This window comes from Macrotis lagotis, chromosome X, assembly GCF_037893015.1.
Source record: "Macrotis lagotis isolate mMagLag1 chromosome X, bilby.v1.9.chrom.fasta, whole genome shotgun sequence".
Classification (NCBI taxonomy): Eukaryota; Metazoa; Chordata; class Mammalia; order Peramelemorphia; family Peramelidae; genus Macrotis; species Macrotis lagotis.
The window spans coordinates 162,820,046-162,833,703 of NC_133666.1; the positions used below are offsets into that span (position 1 = coordinate 162,820,046).

The 13,658-nt window shown below is 31.8% G+C and overlaps 1 pseudogene; it reads right to left on the reverse strand.

Moving 5' to 3' along the window:
* Positions 1–12,966: 12,966 nt before the first annotated feature.
* On the reverse strand, positions 12,967–13,387 carry LOC141500896 (large ribosomal subunit protein uL24-like; annotated as a pseudogene).
* Positions 13,388–13,658: the final 271 nt, after the last annotated feature.

Genomic DNA, 13,658 nt, shown 5'->3' on the forward strand with positions numbered 1-13,658 from the left:
ATAAGTTCAAGCAATGCCCATCTTTCCTTCCATTTCAATAGGTTTTTTGGTGCATTTTCATGTGGAATAATTTGCCCCCCCTTCTTTCTGTACCCAGTGTACTTCTCTTTCTCATCCTTAAATTATTTTGTCATTCCCTCAAATTCACCTTATACCTGTGCTCTCTGTGTATGCATATTCCTTCTAACTGTACTATTAGGGATATGTTTTTTAAGAATTACAGGTATCATCTTCCCATGCAAACATATAAACAATTTAGCTTCATTGAATCTCTTATATGTTATTTTACTTTTTCAAGTTTCACTTGGGTCTTGATGTTGAAGATCAAATCTTTTTGTTCAATTATTTTCTTCTCCTTATTAAAGCTTGAAACTGTCCTTTTTCATTGAATGATCATTTTCCCCCTAGAATTATTATGCTTAATTTCAACAGATAAGATATTCTTAATTTTATTCCTATGTCCTTTGCCTTCTGGAATATCATATTTCACAATCACCAGTCCTTTAAGATTGCAGCTGCCAAATTCTGAACAATTCTAGTTGTGACTCCCAGGTATTTGAATATTTTCTAATTATTGTATTATTTTTCCCTTGACCTAAACAGTTCTGAAATTTGTCTATAATGTTCCTTGTAGGTTTTTAAAAAATTTTTTTTTGCTTTTGGATCCCTTTCATGAGGCAATCAAGGGATTCTTTCAATGCCTATTTTGCCCTCTAGTTCCAGGATGCCAGGACAATTTTTCTTAATAATTTTTAGGAAGATGCTGTCCAAGTTCATCTGTTAATTATGGCTTTTAGATGCTTCAATGATACCAACATTCTTTCTCCTAGATGTGTTTTCCAGGTCATTTGTTTTTCCAATGAGGTATTTTATATTTTCTTCTATTTTTCTTATACTTTTGAATTTGTTTGATTAATTCTTGATATCCTATAGAGTCATTAACTTCTACTTACCCAATTCTAACTTTTAAGGAGTTGTTTTATTCAGTTAGTTTTTGTACTTTCTTTTCCACCTGGCCAATTGTGCTTTAGTGTATTTTTGCATCTTCTTTCCCATTTAGCCAATTTTACTTATTAAGCAGTTGTTTTCTTCTTCTAGTATGTTTACTTTTTTCTTAATTCTCACATTCTTTTTCCTTTTCTCAATTTTTTCCTTATATCTTTCTTATTTTAATTTAACCATTTGTTGAGTTCTATGAATTATTTTTGGACATAAGAACACTCCGTATTTCTGTTTGGGGTTTTGTCCATAGGTGCTTTGACATTGTGCTTCTCTTCTGAGTTTGAGTCTTATTCTTCCCTGTAACCATAACAACTTTATTTGGTCAGGATGTTTTTGTTATTTTTTCCCATCTTTTTTTGTCCCTTTTCTGGTCCTTTTCCTGGAGTTTCTGCTCCCATGGTGGAAGGACACTGCTTTGATCTTTTTGTGCCAGGCTGCAGATTCTGGCTGTTTTTCTGGTACTGTACTGATGTTGCCCTGAGGTCTGTGGGGAAAACCTCATGTCTGATACTATACTGAGGAAATTCAGCATGGGGTGAGTGGTGCTGCTATAGGTTTAAAGGGTCTAATAGTCTACTTGAAGCTGAGCCAGATTATGGTGTTTCTGAGTTTCCCTGGGCATTACAGAGAAGCTCATGACAGTTTGGTCACTGGAGGCTCTCAGTTTGCCCTGGGTCAATATCAAGGTATGTGCTGGATTCTGGTGTAAGTGTTTGACTGGTTCACCACACTGGGGCTCAGGATCTGACACTAGTTTGTTGAACTAGAGTTTGTTGCTGGTTTAGGGGGATGCTTCTTGTCCTAGACTGAATTACTTACTAAAGTGAGACAGACCTTTCTTGCCCATCTTCTAGGTTTCTTGGACTAAAAGATTATTTCACTCCATCTTTTTGTCAGTACTATTTTTAAATGATTCTTTGGAGGTCAGTGTGGAAGAGTAAAGATGATTTACCGCTTAATTTGCTATGTTGGCTCCTGGAAGAGGTACTCTCTCTTAAGAAAAATAAAAGCAAGAACATAATGGACTATATTAAATACTTTGCAAAAATCTAGATAAATTATATGTAAAGCATTCCTGTAACCTAGTGGGAAATTCTGGCACCTACCCTTTTTAACATAAGGAAAGAATAATTGACATGACCTGCACTTGTGATTGCATCTTTCTTATTGTGGGTATTGACCTTCTGATAATTTTGTTTTGCTTTGTCCTTTCTATTCCAGAGAATAGTACCTGTAGCAGAGAAAATAGAAAGAAAAAAAATTGAGCTACATACAGCTATACATACCTATATATACCAATATACATATACATTACTTTAGGTATTAATTAAACCACCAAGTGGTATTGACACCCGGTCATTCCATACTGTTCAGTAAAATATCTGGTCTAGATTGACCATAGGAGAATAACTTGAAGTAAATACCTACTACAATATTGGGAGGGACAGTTTTGAGATTCAGGCTTTGAAGTTATAGACATCTTATTGTTAACTTCCCAAGTAAATAGTGTCTCCATCAAGTGATACTAGTCTATAGGTATGGGAAGCCTTAGGGCCTGGATACAGGAAGGACACAGGACACAGCCTTTCCTAGGCAAAATAGTGCTGAATTTTCACCTCATTCAAGTCTGAGGCTACTGGATTAGGCAGGTGGAGAAGGGACCTTTCGAATTCTGTACTAGAGTCAGCTTAAAAAACTTCCAAAAAGGTATTGTTAAATATACAGGATGATCATTTATACTTCAAAAATAAACAAATTCTACAAATGAAGACTTGATTAATTTTTTATTGATTGTCTAAACTAAAGAACAAAATGGAGCAAGAATAATTCAGAATAAATTTAAAAGTGCATTTTATGTGCTTTTTGAAAAACAATTTATTGTGAAAAAAAAGAGAGAGGAGAAAAGAGTCAATGTTAAACATTTATCAATATACACATAAGCCCAGCACAAATAAAGCATCATCAACTCAAGGGCTATAGAAAGAGAGAAAACTTAGAGTTAACCACTCCATTCATTAACACAAGAAAGAACAGATGCTAGCCTTAGCATAAAGTATTATTCCAAAAACTAAATCTATAAACAGGTGAGAACAGACAATTCCTACCACAATGAAGAAAAATCATGAATTAAAAAAGTCCAACATATAACCCTGTAGGAAATAACTTATATGTGACATATTCACAGCTGAAATCTCAGGAAAAAAAAGGATAACTAAAATTAATCCAAAAATGGATGGATGATATGAAGAATGACCTGAAAGAAAAGATATTTAACAATGGAATTAGATCACTTGGAAAAGGAATAAACAGTTTAGAGAAAAAACTAAATAATTTTATCTGTGTAATTGTCACCTATAAAAATGGTAAAGAACAATGAGAATCTGATTCCTCTTCAGGGCAAAAAAAAGTATTAGAACAAAATAGAAAGATTGAAAAAATCAGAAAACATTAGATATCTAATCATAAACAATTGGCCTAGAAAATAAGACGAGGAGAGATAATAAAAGAATTGTAGGAATCTTTGGCAATCATGACCAAACAAACAAAAACTATAGACCACATTTTATGAAGCAATAAAATAAAATCACCTAGATCTATTGGAACCAGAGAGAACAGTTAAAATAGGGGGAAAAAAGACATTGTTTTCCTCCTCCTAAATTGCACATTACTAGGTCTCTGAAAATTCATGACACACATTTAAATTTAGTCTGCAGTACTAACTTTTTCTAAGTCTGAACAATCAATAAAGTAAGATATCTAGTGCCGATTTTTCAAGGTATAAATGTTCACACTATAATTTTAACATTTCTTGTTTAAGCTGACTCCATTACACCCTTGATTCTATTGACAAAGTAGTGATGGAAGTACAAAATGAAGTCTGTATACACACACATGACCAGAGTATATTTGACTACACATATTTGTTAAAATGATAGACTTCTATTTAGAGAATGGACTGAGGGAGAGTAAGTGAGTTGTTGAGAAGTGACAGACATGAAAAATTGTGTCAACAATTTTTAGGATACAGGAAAAAAGAAAAAAAAGTGTAAAATTATTTTCTCCTTTCTTATTATGTTTTAAACATTGTATATATAAATTTCCTAAATTCAAACCATGTGACAGAAGTTGATAATTTCTTATTGAATTTGTCCCGAACTACTTTGGAGGTATTTTTGTTGAAAATGAATTTCAGAATTATTTTTTATTATTGTGGCATTTCAGTAATATCAGACTTTTTGTAAATCTATTTGGGGTTTTCTTGACAAAGATACTAAAGTGGTTTGCTAATTACTTCTCCAAGTTTATTTTACAGATGAGGAAATGAGGCAAACAGGATTAAGTGACTTGCCCAGGTTCACATAGCTAGTGTCTGAGAGATGATTGTCCTGAAATATTCTGTTCATTTTAAACCACATATGGCCATATCTCAGCAAGGACATTAATAATCTGGAAGAATCAATAGGAAAGTAGTAAGTTTGATGAAGTGCTACAAGTCTATACCATTGATTAAGTGTGGTAACTAAAGATATTTAACTTGCAGAAGAGAGGAGAAAAAGAAAAGTGCTGATAGCTGTCTTCTAGTATTTTAAGCCCTGTTATGTGGATGATATTCCTGTTTGCCCAGAAACAGAACCAACAATTATGGGTGGAAACAGCACAGAGAATATTTTAAGCTTGGTGTATAAAGTTAGAGATGTAGGAGATTAAATGTCATTAATGGTAAATAGTGAAGCAGTCTCCTTTAACTGGAACTTGAAGGAGTTTAAATGGGAAATAGAAGACTGTGTAGTTTGTCTTAGAGATTAGAAAGAAATCTATTGATGTTTTTCTAATTTGCATGAGTTGCTTTGGGTGATAGTGGGCATAAAGACAACACTTTTTGACTTTGCTATGGTGTGAATCTTGTTTAAGTCTGAGTTGAAGTATCTCTGAGATATCTCCTAACTCTGAAATTTAATAAAATGGAGACAAAGAAAAGTATTAATGCTTGCCCAAAATTACATAGCTTATTAATATCAGAGAAGATTAGAATCCAGATCCTCTTGTTTACATTTCAACACGAGATTCATAATGTTTGTCTTCCTTCCTCTGATTTTGATTTAGTTGAACACTCACAGATATGCAGGGATAACATTAAAAAATGAGAAGGTAGCTAATAAGAGACTTTCATTTTTGGCAAAATGAACTTTCATTGTGCCTTAATTTTTATTAATGCAATGCCAATACATTAACAATACAATACCAAAGATAACTGGCATCCAAGTGGATATAATGAAGACCCTGTGGACAGAAAGGTATGAATACAAATGTGATCTCATACACTTTATGAACCTAGGTAAATTACTTAACCTCAGTTTCCTTGGCTAAAAATGAAGATAATAGGAACACCTACTATTCAGAGTGTTTTAGGGATTTAGTGATCAAGAGAGATAAAATTTGTTTTTTTTTTTTAAAGTGTTTAGCACAGTCCCTGACCCATAGTAGTAGATATATAAATGTTTATTCTCCTTTTCTTCATATAATACATTAAGAAATAATTATCTATGATTTTATATTCTTTGAATTGCATCTCAAAGGACATTTTCATTTAAACATTTTCTTGTGTAATACATGTGATAATTCATCTTCTTCTGACCTTCATGCAGCTTTATGCCACAGATTAAAATAGTTAAAAATAATGAAACAATTACCTTTATGAATCAAGACAAGACCTCAGTATATTTTCTTAAAATTGATTAAGATGCCACCTAGAAGTCTTATAGCACAGTGTTGTACTGACTCCATCATTTATTGTAGAGGATGAATTGTAGTAAAGTAAATAGCACCTCCCTCACTTTGATTAATTTCCACATTGCTTTTCCTTTGGTGAGAAGTCTGTCACAAATTTCAGTGGCTATGTGTGATTGCAACTATCTTGGAGTCTGTAGAAAATGAATACAGATTCCCAACCAGAGGAAGAAAAACAAAACACAACAAAACAGATAGAAAAACAACCCTTCTGAATCTGATGAACACTTTATAAAAATGATCACTTATGTATCTCTTTCCCTTAATCCTAATTGCTCATGCCAAAAATTACTAATTTGTAAATATGTTTAAAAATAAATATATAAAATGCTAATCCATTGGTTCTCTGTTGATGGGAGGGAGTAGGTGGGAATGGAGGGTGGAGGGAAATTTTGTAACTTGGAAATATGCAGGTACAAATGGATGAAAATAAACAAAGTTTAAAATAAAAAAAGAAAATGAATACAGTACATTTTCAAAAGGTTCTTTTCAAGAACTTTGTACCTTTAATTGTTCATGCACTAATATTAATATTTAGCATTTGGTATAATTGCTGCAGGTTAGATAAATAAGGCTCCATAATCAATGATCATATTGGATGTTGACTGTCTTGGAGCCATGTCCCTACAGCCTTTATAGCTGAACCTAATATAACAGAAATATGTCAGAATATTGGACTAGAATCAAATTCATTCTATTTTCAAAATGAGCTCTAAAATGGAAGAAAGGAACAAGAACAAGGAAAGGAAGAAAGAAAGGGAAAGGGATAAGAGAGCTAAAACAAGCCAAATAAGCATTATCTATACATTCATCGTTTTGCATAAAATAAAACTACAAATTCTGGCAAGTTGGGTGGAAGGAGTAGAGGGGTTATTTTTGACTCTTTCCCTGGCCTTTAATGCAAGGATCATCAAAATTCTCCTCTAGGGTCTGTATCAATATATCTTTAATGCTCTATATCTGCCTGTGATTATATTTGAGTTTTATCAATGATACTTTCTTATATTAAACCATAGGGAAAAATTACTTCAAAAATTGTGTAATGATCCTTTGTGTCTGGGTGTATTTTGTATGAGTTCAGATTCTTTGGAATGATGAAGAGCAGTATTTCACATTATAGAACATAGCTGGATGAGAAAGGTGATCAAGAGAGAGAATGGTTAGAGAACTAGACTTGTGATTTTGTTGATTAAAGTAACTCTTCTAAAAGGAAGTTCCATCAACCAATAAAGTGTTATAAAATTGCCCAAGATCAGACAGCTATTAGATAGGGCTAGAATACAATTCATTCTAATTTCAAAATAAGCTCTATATTGGAAGTGAGGGAGAGGAACAAGGACAGGAGGAAATAAAGGGAAAGCAAGAAAATAACTATAAAAACAGAGCAAGTCTTATTTGATGGGGAATGGTAGAGTACCAACTTTTTCTCAAGTTCATGAAGTTCACCGAGTCCTATCTAGATAGATATTTTCCATTAAGCTTTCTTTTTAGAGAACTGAACACCTATAAAGCACAGCCTCATGAACTACAAATTCATGGGTTTTTTTTTTTTTCTGTAAGTAGCTTTTGGGTAAGCAAATTTGCTATAGGAGAAAATAGATTTATAGACCTATAAATTTATAGACCTATAGATTTATAGACCTAAACTCATAGATCTCTTGAACACTAATATCTCCTTTTTAAAAAGATGCACATGGATAAAGTTAGAATTCACTAAGAGCAAATAATTTTAAATTTCAATGCTAATGTGCTCAAACTATTCAGAAACTCTAACCTAGCTTCGCAGCTTTCATTGAGGACTGACCTCAATTAACTAAATTTAATTATCTGAATTCATATTTTAATTTATTCATCTATGCCAATTATTTGAACCTCCAAGTACAATTATAAATTCTCAAAAAGCTAGGGTAATAAAAACCACATTTAGGAGATTAAATATATACTCAGATTAGACTCAAGAAGATTTCTCTTTTCCTACCAAAAAGTGTCAATAAATCACTGGGACTTTCTTACCATAGGCCCCAAAAATCAACACACTAGGACAACTCAGTGTTTGCCAAGTTATAAGATTAAGATACTTTGTTATTTATATTTTAGCCTATAAGAGTCTTACCTGTTAGGAGTGTACACAGAGAGATAGTTATTTTGTCTTTAGGACTGCAAAGGATTTTATTATATTTTGTCATAAATTTGTTTTTCAATCTATGTGTAAAAATAATTTTCAACAATCATTTATTTTTGCTTAGGTATTGTGATTCACATTTTTTTCCTTCCCTCCCCTACTCCCCTTCACAGAGAATAAACTAACATGGGCTAAATATGTATAACTGTTAACCATATTTCCATATTAATGAGATTATGAAAGAAGAATCAAATCAAAAAAGAAAAAAAACACTTGAGAAATAAAAAAAAGTGAAATTTATAAAAAAACATGAAAATAGTATAGTTTGTACTTCATTCAAACTTCTTTGTTCCTTCCCTGGATTTGGATGGTATTTTCAATTAGAAGTCCTTTAGAATTGTCTTTGATTATTGTTCTACTGAGAAGAGCAAGTCCATCATGGCTAATCATCTGTGTTACTTTTAATGTATATATGTTTTTCTGGTTCTATTCCCTTCACTCAAACCAGTTCATGCAACTTTCCAAGTTTTTCTGAGTCTGACCACTCATGATTTTGTTCAACCATTTCCCAATTTATGGGCATTCCCTTAGTTTTTCAATTATTTGCAATGAATAGAATTGCTATAAATATTTTTGCATATGTGAACTTATCACTCTTTCTTATGACCTCATTTAAATACAGACTTAGGAGTAGCTCAATTAAAGGGTTAACTCTCCAGAAAGGTTATTCTGAAGATCAGTTCACAACTCTACCAACAATACATTAGTGTCCCACTTCTCTCACATCCCCTCCAACATTTATCATTTATCTTTTTTGTCATATTGTTGAAACCTCAGAGTGGTTTTAATTTACACTTCTCTAATCATAATGATTTAGAGCATCCTTCCATATGTTTATAAATTGTTTTAATATCTTTACCTGAGAACTTCTTGCTCATATCCTTTGAACATATATCAATTAGGGAATGAATTGCATTTCTTAAAAATTTAATTCAGTTCTCTACATATTTTAGAATTGAGTTCTTTATCAGAAACACTGCTTGTGAAAAGTGTTTCCCAGATTACTGTCTTCCTTTTAATCTTGACTGCATTGGTTTTATTCGTGCAAAACCTTTTTAAATTTAATGTGATCAAATTTAATGTGATGCATTTTGCATTGTCTTAGGTTCTCAAACTTTTCTTTGGGTATAAATTCCTCCCTAATCCATAGATCTGTCAGATAAACAAGTCCATGTTCTCCAAATGGACTTATTGTAGCAAATTTTATGTTAAATCCTGTACTCATTTCAACCTTATCTTGGTATAGGGTATGAAAGTTGGTCTATGCCTAGTTTCTGCCATACTATTTTCCAGTTTTCCCAGTAGCTTTTGTTAGTGTGAGTTCTTTATCAGAAGTCAGAATGGTTGAGTTAATCAAGCAGTAGATTACTGTGGTCATTTACTATGTTTCTTTTGAACCTAATCCATTCCACTGATCCACCACTCTATTTCTTAATCAATAAAAAAGCAATTTTGAGGACTGCTGCTTTTCTTTTTAGGTTTTTGCAAGGAAAATGGAGTTAAGTGGTTTGTCCAAGGCCACACAGCTAGGAAATTATTAATTGTCTGAGACCGGATTTGAACCCAGGTACTCCTGACTCCAGGGCTGGTGCTTTATGCACTACGCCACCTAGCTGCCCCAACTGCTGCTTTCTTAATATAATTTTAAAACTAGTTTGGCTAGAACAGCTTCTTTTACCTATTTTTAAATAATTTTCTTGACATTCTTGATCTTTTGTTCCTCTATTTGAGTTTTGATATTATTGTTTCTAGCTCAAATTAATTTTTTGGTAGTGTGATTGATTTGGTACTGAATAAGTAATTTAATTTAGGTGGAATTGTCATTTTTATTTTATTAGCTTGGCTTAATCATGAGCAATTGAAATTTGTCCAATATTTTAAATCTGATTTTATTTGTGTGAAAAAGGTTTTCTAATTGGTTTCATAAAGTTTCCAGATTGGTCTTGACAGGTAGACTCCCAAGTATTCTATGTTGTCTGTACTTTAAATGAAATTTTTCTATTTATCTCTTTCTACTCTGCTTGGTTGATTATGTATAGAAATACTGAAGATTTATGTGAGTTTATTTTATATCCTGTAACTGTGCTCAAATTGCTAATGGCTTCTAGTAGTTTTTAAGATGATTTCTAGGATTCTCTAAACAAATTATCATATTATCTTCAAAGTTTTATTTTCTGAATGCCTATTCATTTTCTGTTTCTCTTCATTTGATAAAGTTAACTGTTTTAATGCAATATTGAATAATATTGGAGGTAAATGTTAGCCCTGCTCTGTCCTGATCTAATTGAGAATGCATCTAGCTTATTCACATTATATAATTTGCTAATTATTTTAAAGAGGTACTATTTATGATTTTTATGGAAAATAACATTTATTCCTATGTTCTCTAAGTTGATTAATAGAAATGAGTGCTGTATCTTGTCTAAAGTTATTTTCAGCATCTATTGAAATAATCATATGATAACTGTTAGTTTTTTAATTGATATAGTCTAATATGCTTTCATAGCTAAGTTAATAGCTTACCTAATATTGAACAAGCATACAATCTTGGTATAACTCCTACTTGATCATAGTGTATTATTTTAATTATAACTTACTGAAATCACTTTGCTTATATTGTATTTAAATATTAAGCACCAATAGTCATTAAAGAAGTTGATCTATAATTTTCTTTCTCTATTTTGATACTGGCTTAGGTTTCAACTCTATATTGTCTCATAGAAGAAATTTGGTAGAATTTCTCCATATTAGTTTTTTTTTTTTCCAAATGATTTCTAAAAAATAGAATTAATTGTTCTTTAAATGTTTGGTAGGATTCATGTGTAAATTCATCTGACCCTAGAAATTTCTTCTTAGGGTGTTCATTGATGAGTTATTCAATTTCTTTTTCTGAAATGAGATTATAAAAGTGTTTAATTTCCCTTCTGTTAATCTGGGCAATTTAATTTTTTGTAAATGTTAATCCATTTCACTTAGATTGTAAATGTGTTGGCATATTATTGGGCAGAATAGCTCTAATTATCTCTTTAATTTACTCCTCATTGTTAATGAATTCTCACTTTTCATTTTTCATTACTGGTAATTTGGTCTTCTTTTATTTCTTAAATCAAATTAACTAAAAATCTCATCTTTTTATTAGTTTTTCATAAAATAACTTCTTAGTTTTATTTGTTCCATAAAGTTCTTACTTTCAGTTTTATTACTATGTCCTTTTATTTTCAGAATTTCTGATTTTCTTATTTAATTAGGGAATTTTTATTTGTTCTTTTTCTAGCTTTTTAGTTGCATTCCCAATTCTTTGATCTCCTCTTTATTTTATTCATATTAGCAAATTTAAAAATAAAAAAAAATTTCCCCTAATAACTGCTTTGACTGCATCACAGAAGGTTTGGTATACTGTCCCACTAGTGACATTATTTTAGATGAAGTTATTAATTATTACCATTATTTGTTGCTTGATTCACTCATTTTTTAAAATTATAGTATTTAATTTGTAATTGGTTTTAGTCTGCCTTTCTATCGTGCTTTATTGCACATAATTTTTATTTCATCAAGATCTGAAAATAATGTATTTGATATTTCTGCCTTTCTACATTTTATTGTGAGGTTTTAATGCCCTAATAAATGATCAATTTTTGTTTACGTGCCATATACTGCTAAGAGAAATGTATATTGCTTTCTATAAGCCATTCAGTTTTTCTTCAGAGGTATATCAAATCTACCTTTTCTATAACGTTATTCATCTCCTTAACTTCCTTCCTGTTTATTGTCTGGTCAAATTTATCTAATTTTGAGAGAGGGAGGTTGTGGTTCCCCCCATCAGTACAGTTTTGATGTCTATATCTTCAAGTAACACATTTAACTTCTTCTTTAAGAATTCAGATGTTATACAACTTGTTGTATATGTATTTTGTATTGATATTACTTCATTACCTATGATAACTTTAGGAAGATGAAGTCTTTTTCTTCATCCCTTTTAATGATATCCATTGGTGCTTTTTATTTGTCTGAGATAAAGATTGCTACCACTGCTTTTTCACTTCATATGAAGCATATAATATTCTGCTCAACCTTTTAAATTTATTCTTTGTATATCTCTCCACTGCAAATGTGTTTCTTGCAAAAATCATATTAGAGGAATCTGGTTTTCAAATCACTCTACCCTCTTCCATTTTATGGGAAAGTTTATCACACTCACATTCACAGTAATCATTATTAACTTTATTAACTTCCATCCTAGTTTTCCTCAATTTGTACTCTTCTTTCTTCTTTCATCTTATCCCTCCTCACTAATGTTTAACCACTGAATACTGCTTTCCTCAATATGAAATCCTTCTATCTGCCCCTCCCTTTTCTTTTCCCTTTCTCTTTTTACTTCCCCCTTTTTCCTTTGTCTAGTCCCTTCCTTTCATCCCTCCCTTCTATCAATTCCTCTTTCTCCCCCCCCCCCCAATTCCCTATAGGGCATGATAAATTCCCACTCATGTATGTGTATACGCTATTCCTTATTTGAATATGCTATTCCCTCTGAGTCAAATCCATTGAAAATAAGATTCAAGTAATTCTCACTCCTTTCCTTCTCACTCCCTCTAGTGTAATAGGAGTTTTGAACTTCTTCATGTGATATAATTTACCCCATTCTGCCCCCCCACCATGCCATTACAATTTCTTTTTTAAAACAGATTAAAAAATCATCCTAACAGATCAACTTCTGTTCATCCCTTTGTTCTAATTTGTTCCCTCTAATAGAGACATAGGTTTCACGAGTTATGAGTATCATCCTACCATGAAGGGATGTAACCAATTGAATATTATTGGACAACATTCATTTTCTTTTCCCTTGTTTAACTTTTTATATATCTCTTGAATTTCATGTGTGAAGATCAAATTTTCTGTTCAGTTCTGGTTTTTTCATTAGGAAAATTTTAAAGTCCCCTATTTTAATGAATATTATTTTTTAATTTTTTTTAATTACGACTGTACAACAGATCATTTTACTCTTTCATTTTTTCAATGTTTTCTTCTTAATATTTGCCCTTCTCCTTGACTTTGTGCTTAAGAATATTTTTTTGATGTTTGTCCGGTTTTAGTATGGTGATAACTAACTTACTAGGGTGAATGTCTACATGGATGGATGTGCCATTAGCTTTTTTACACCGTACATGCTCAATGTAAATCACATATTTCTTTCTGTAAACCTGGACTACCTTGCCAATTTTGTGACTTTTTTAGTGTCCACAAACCCAGCTGGACTTTGTTTTCTTCATGGATGGGCATGGAGTGGACTTTATATTTCTACCCTAGCTCCTTGGAGACTGGTGATGATGTGATCTCATGCCATATATATGAAGTTACATTGAAGTGTCTCTTGTGGTTCTTCCTTTGGTCCAAAGTCACAAATGGATTGAACTGCATGGATTTTTTTCCCCCTTAAAGAGTATGTTCAATTTTACTGGTAGAAGATTCTTGGTTGTAATTCAAGTTCCTTTCCCCTCTGGAATATCATACTCTTGAACCTTCAAAATTTTAATGAAGACATTGCCAGTTCCTGCATAGTCCTGACTGTTATTTGAATCACTTCTTTCTTACTGTCTGGAGGATTTTCTTGAGAAGTTGATAATTCTGGAATTTGACTAAAATATTCTTTAACATTTTTATCATGAAATCCTTTTCAGGAGGTAATTGA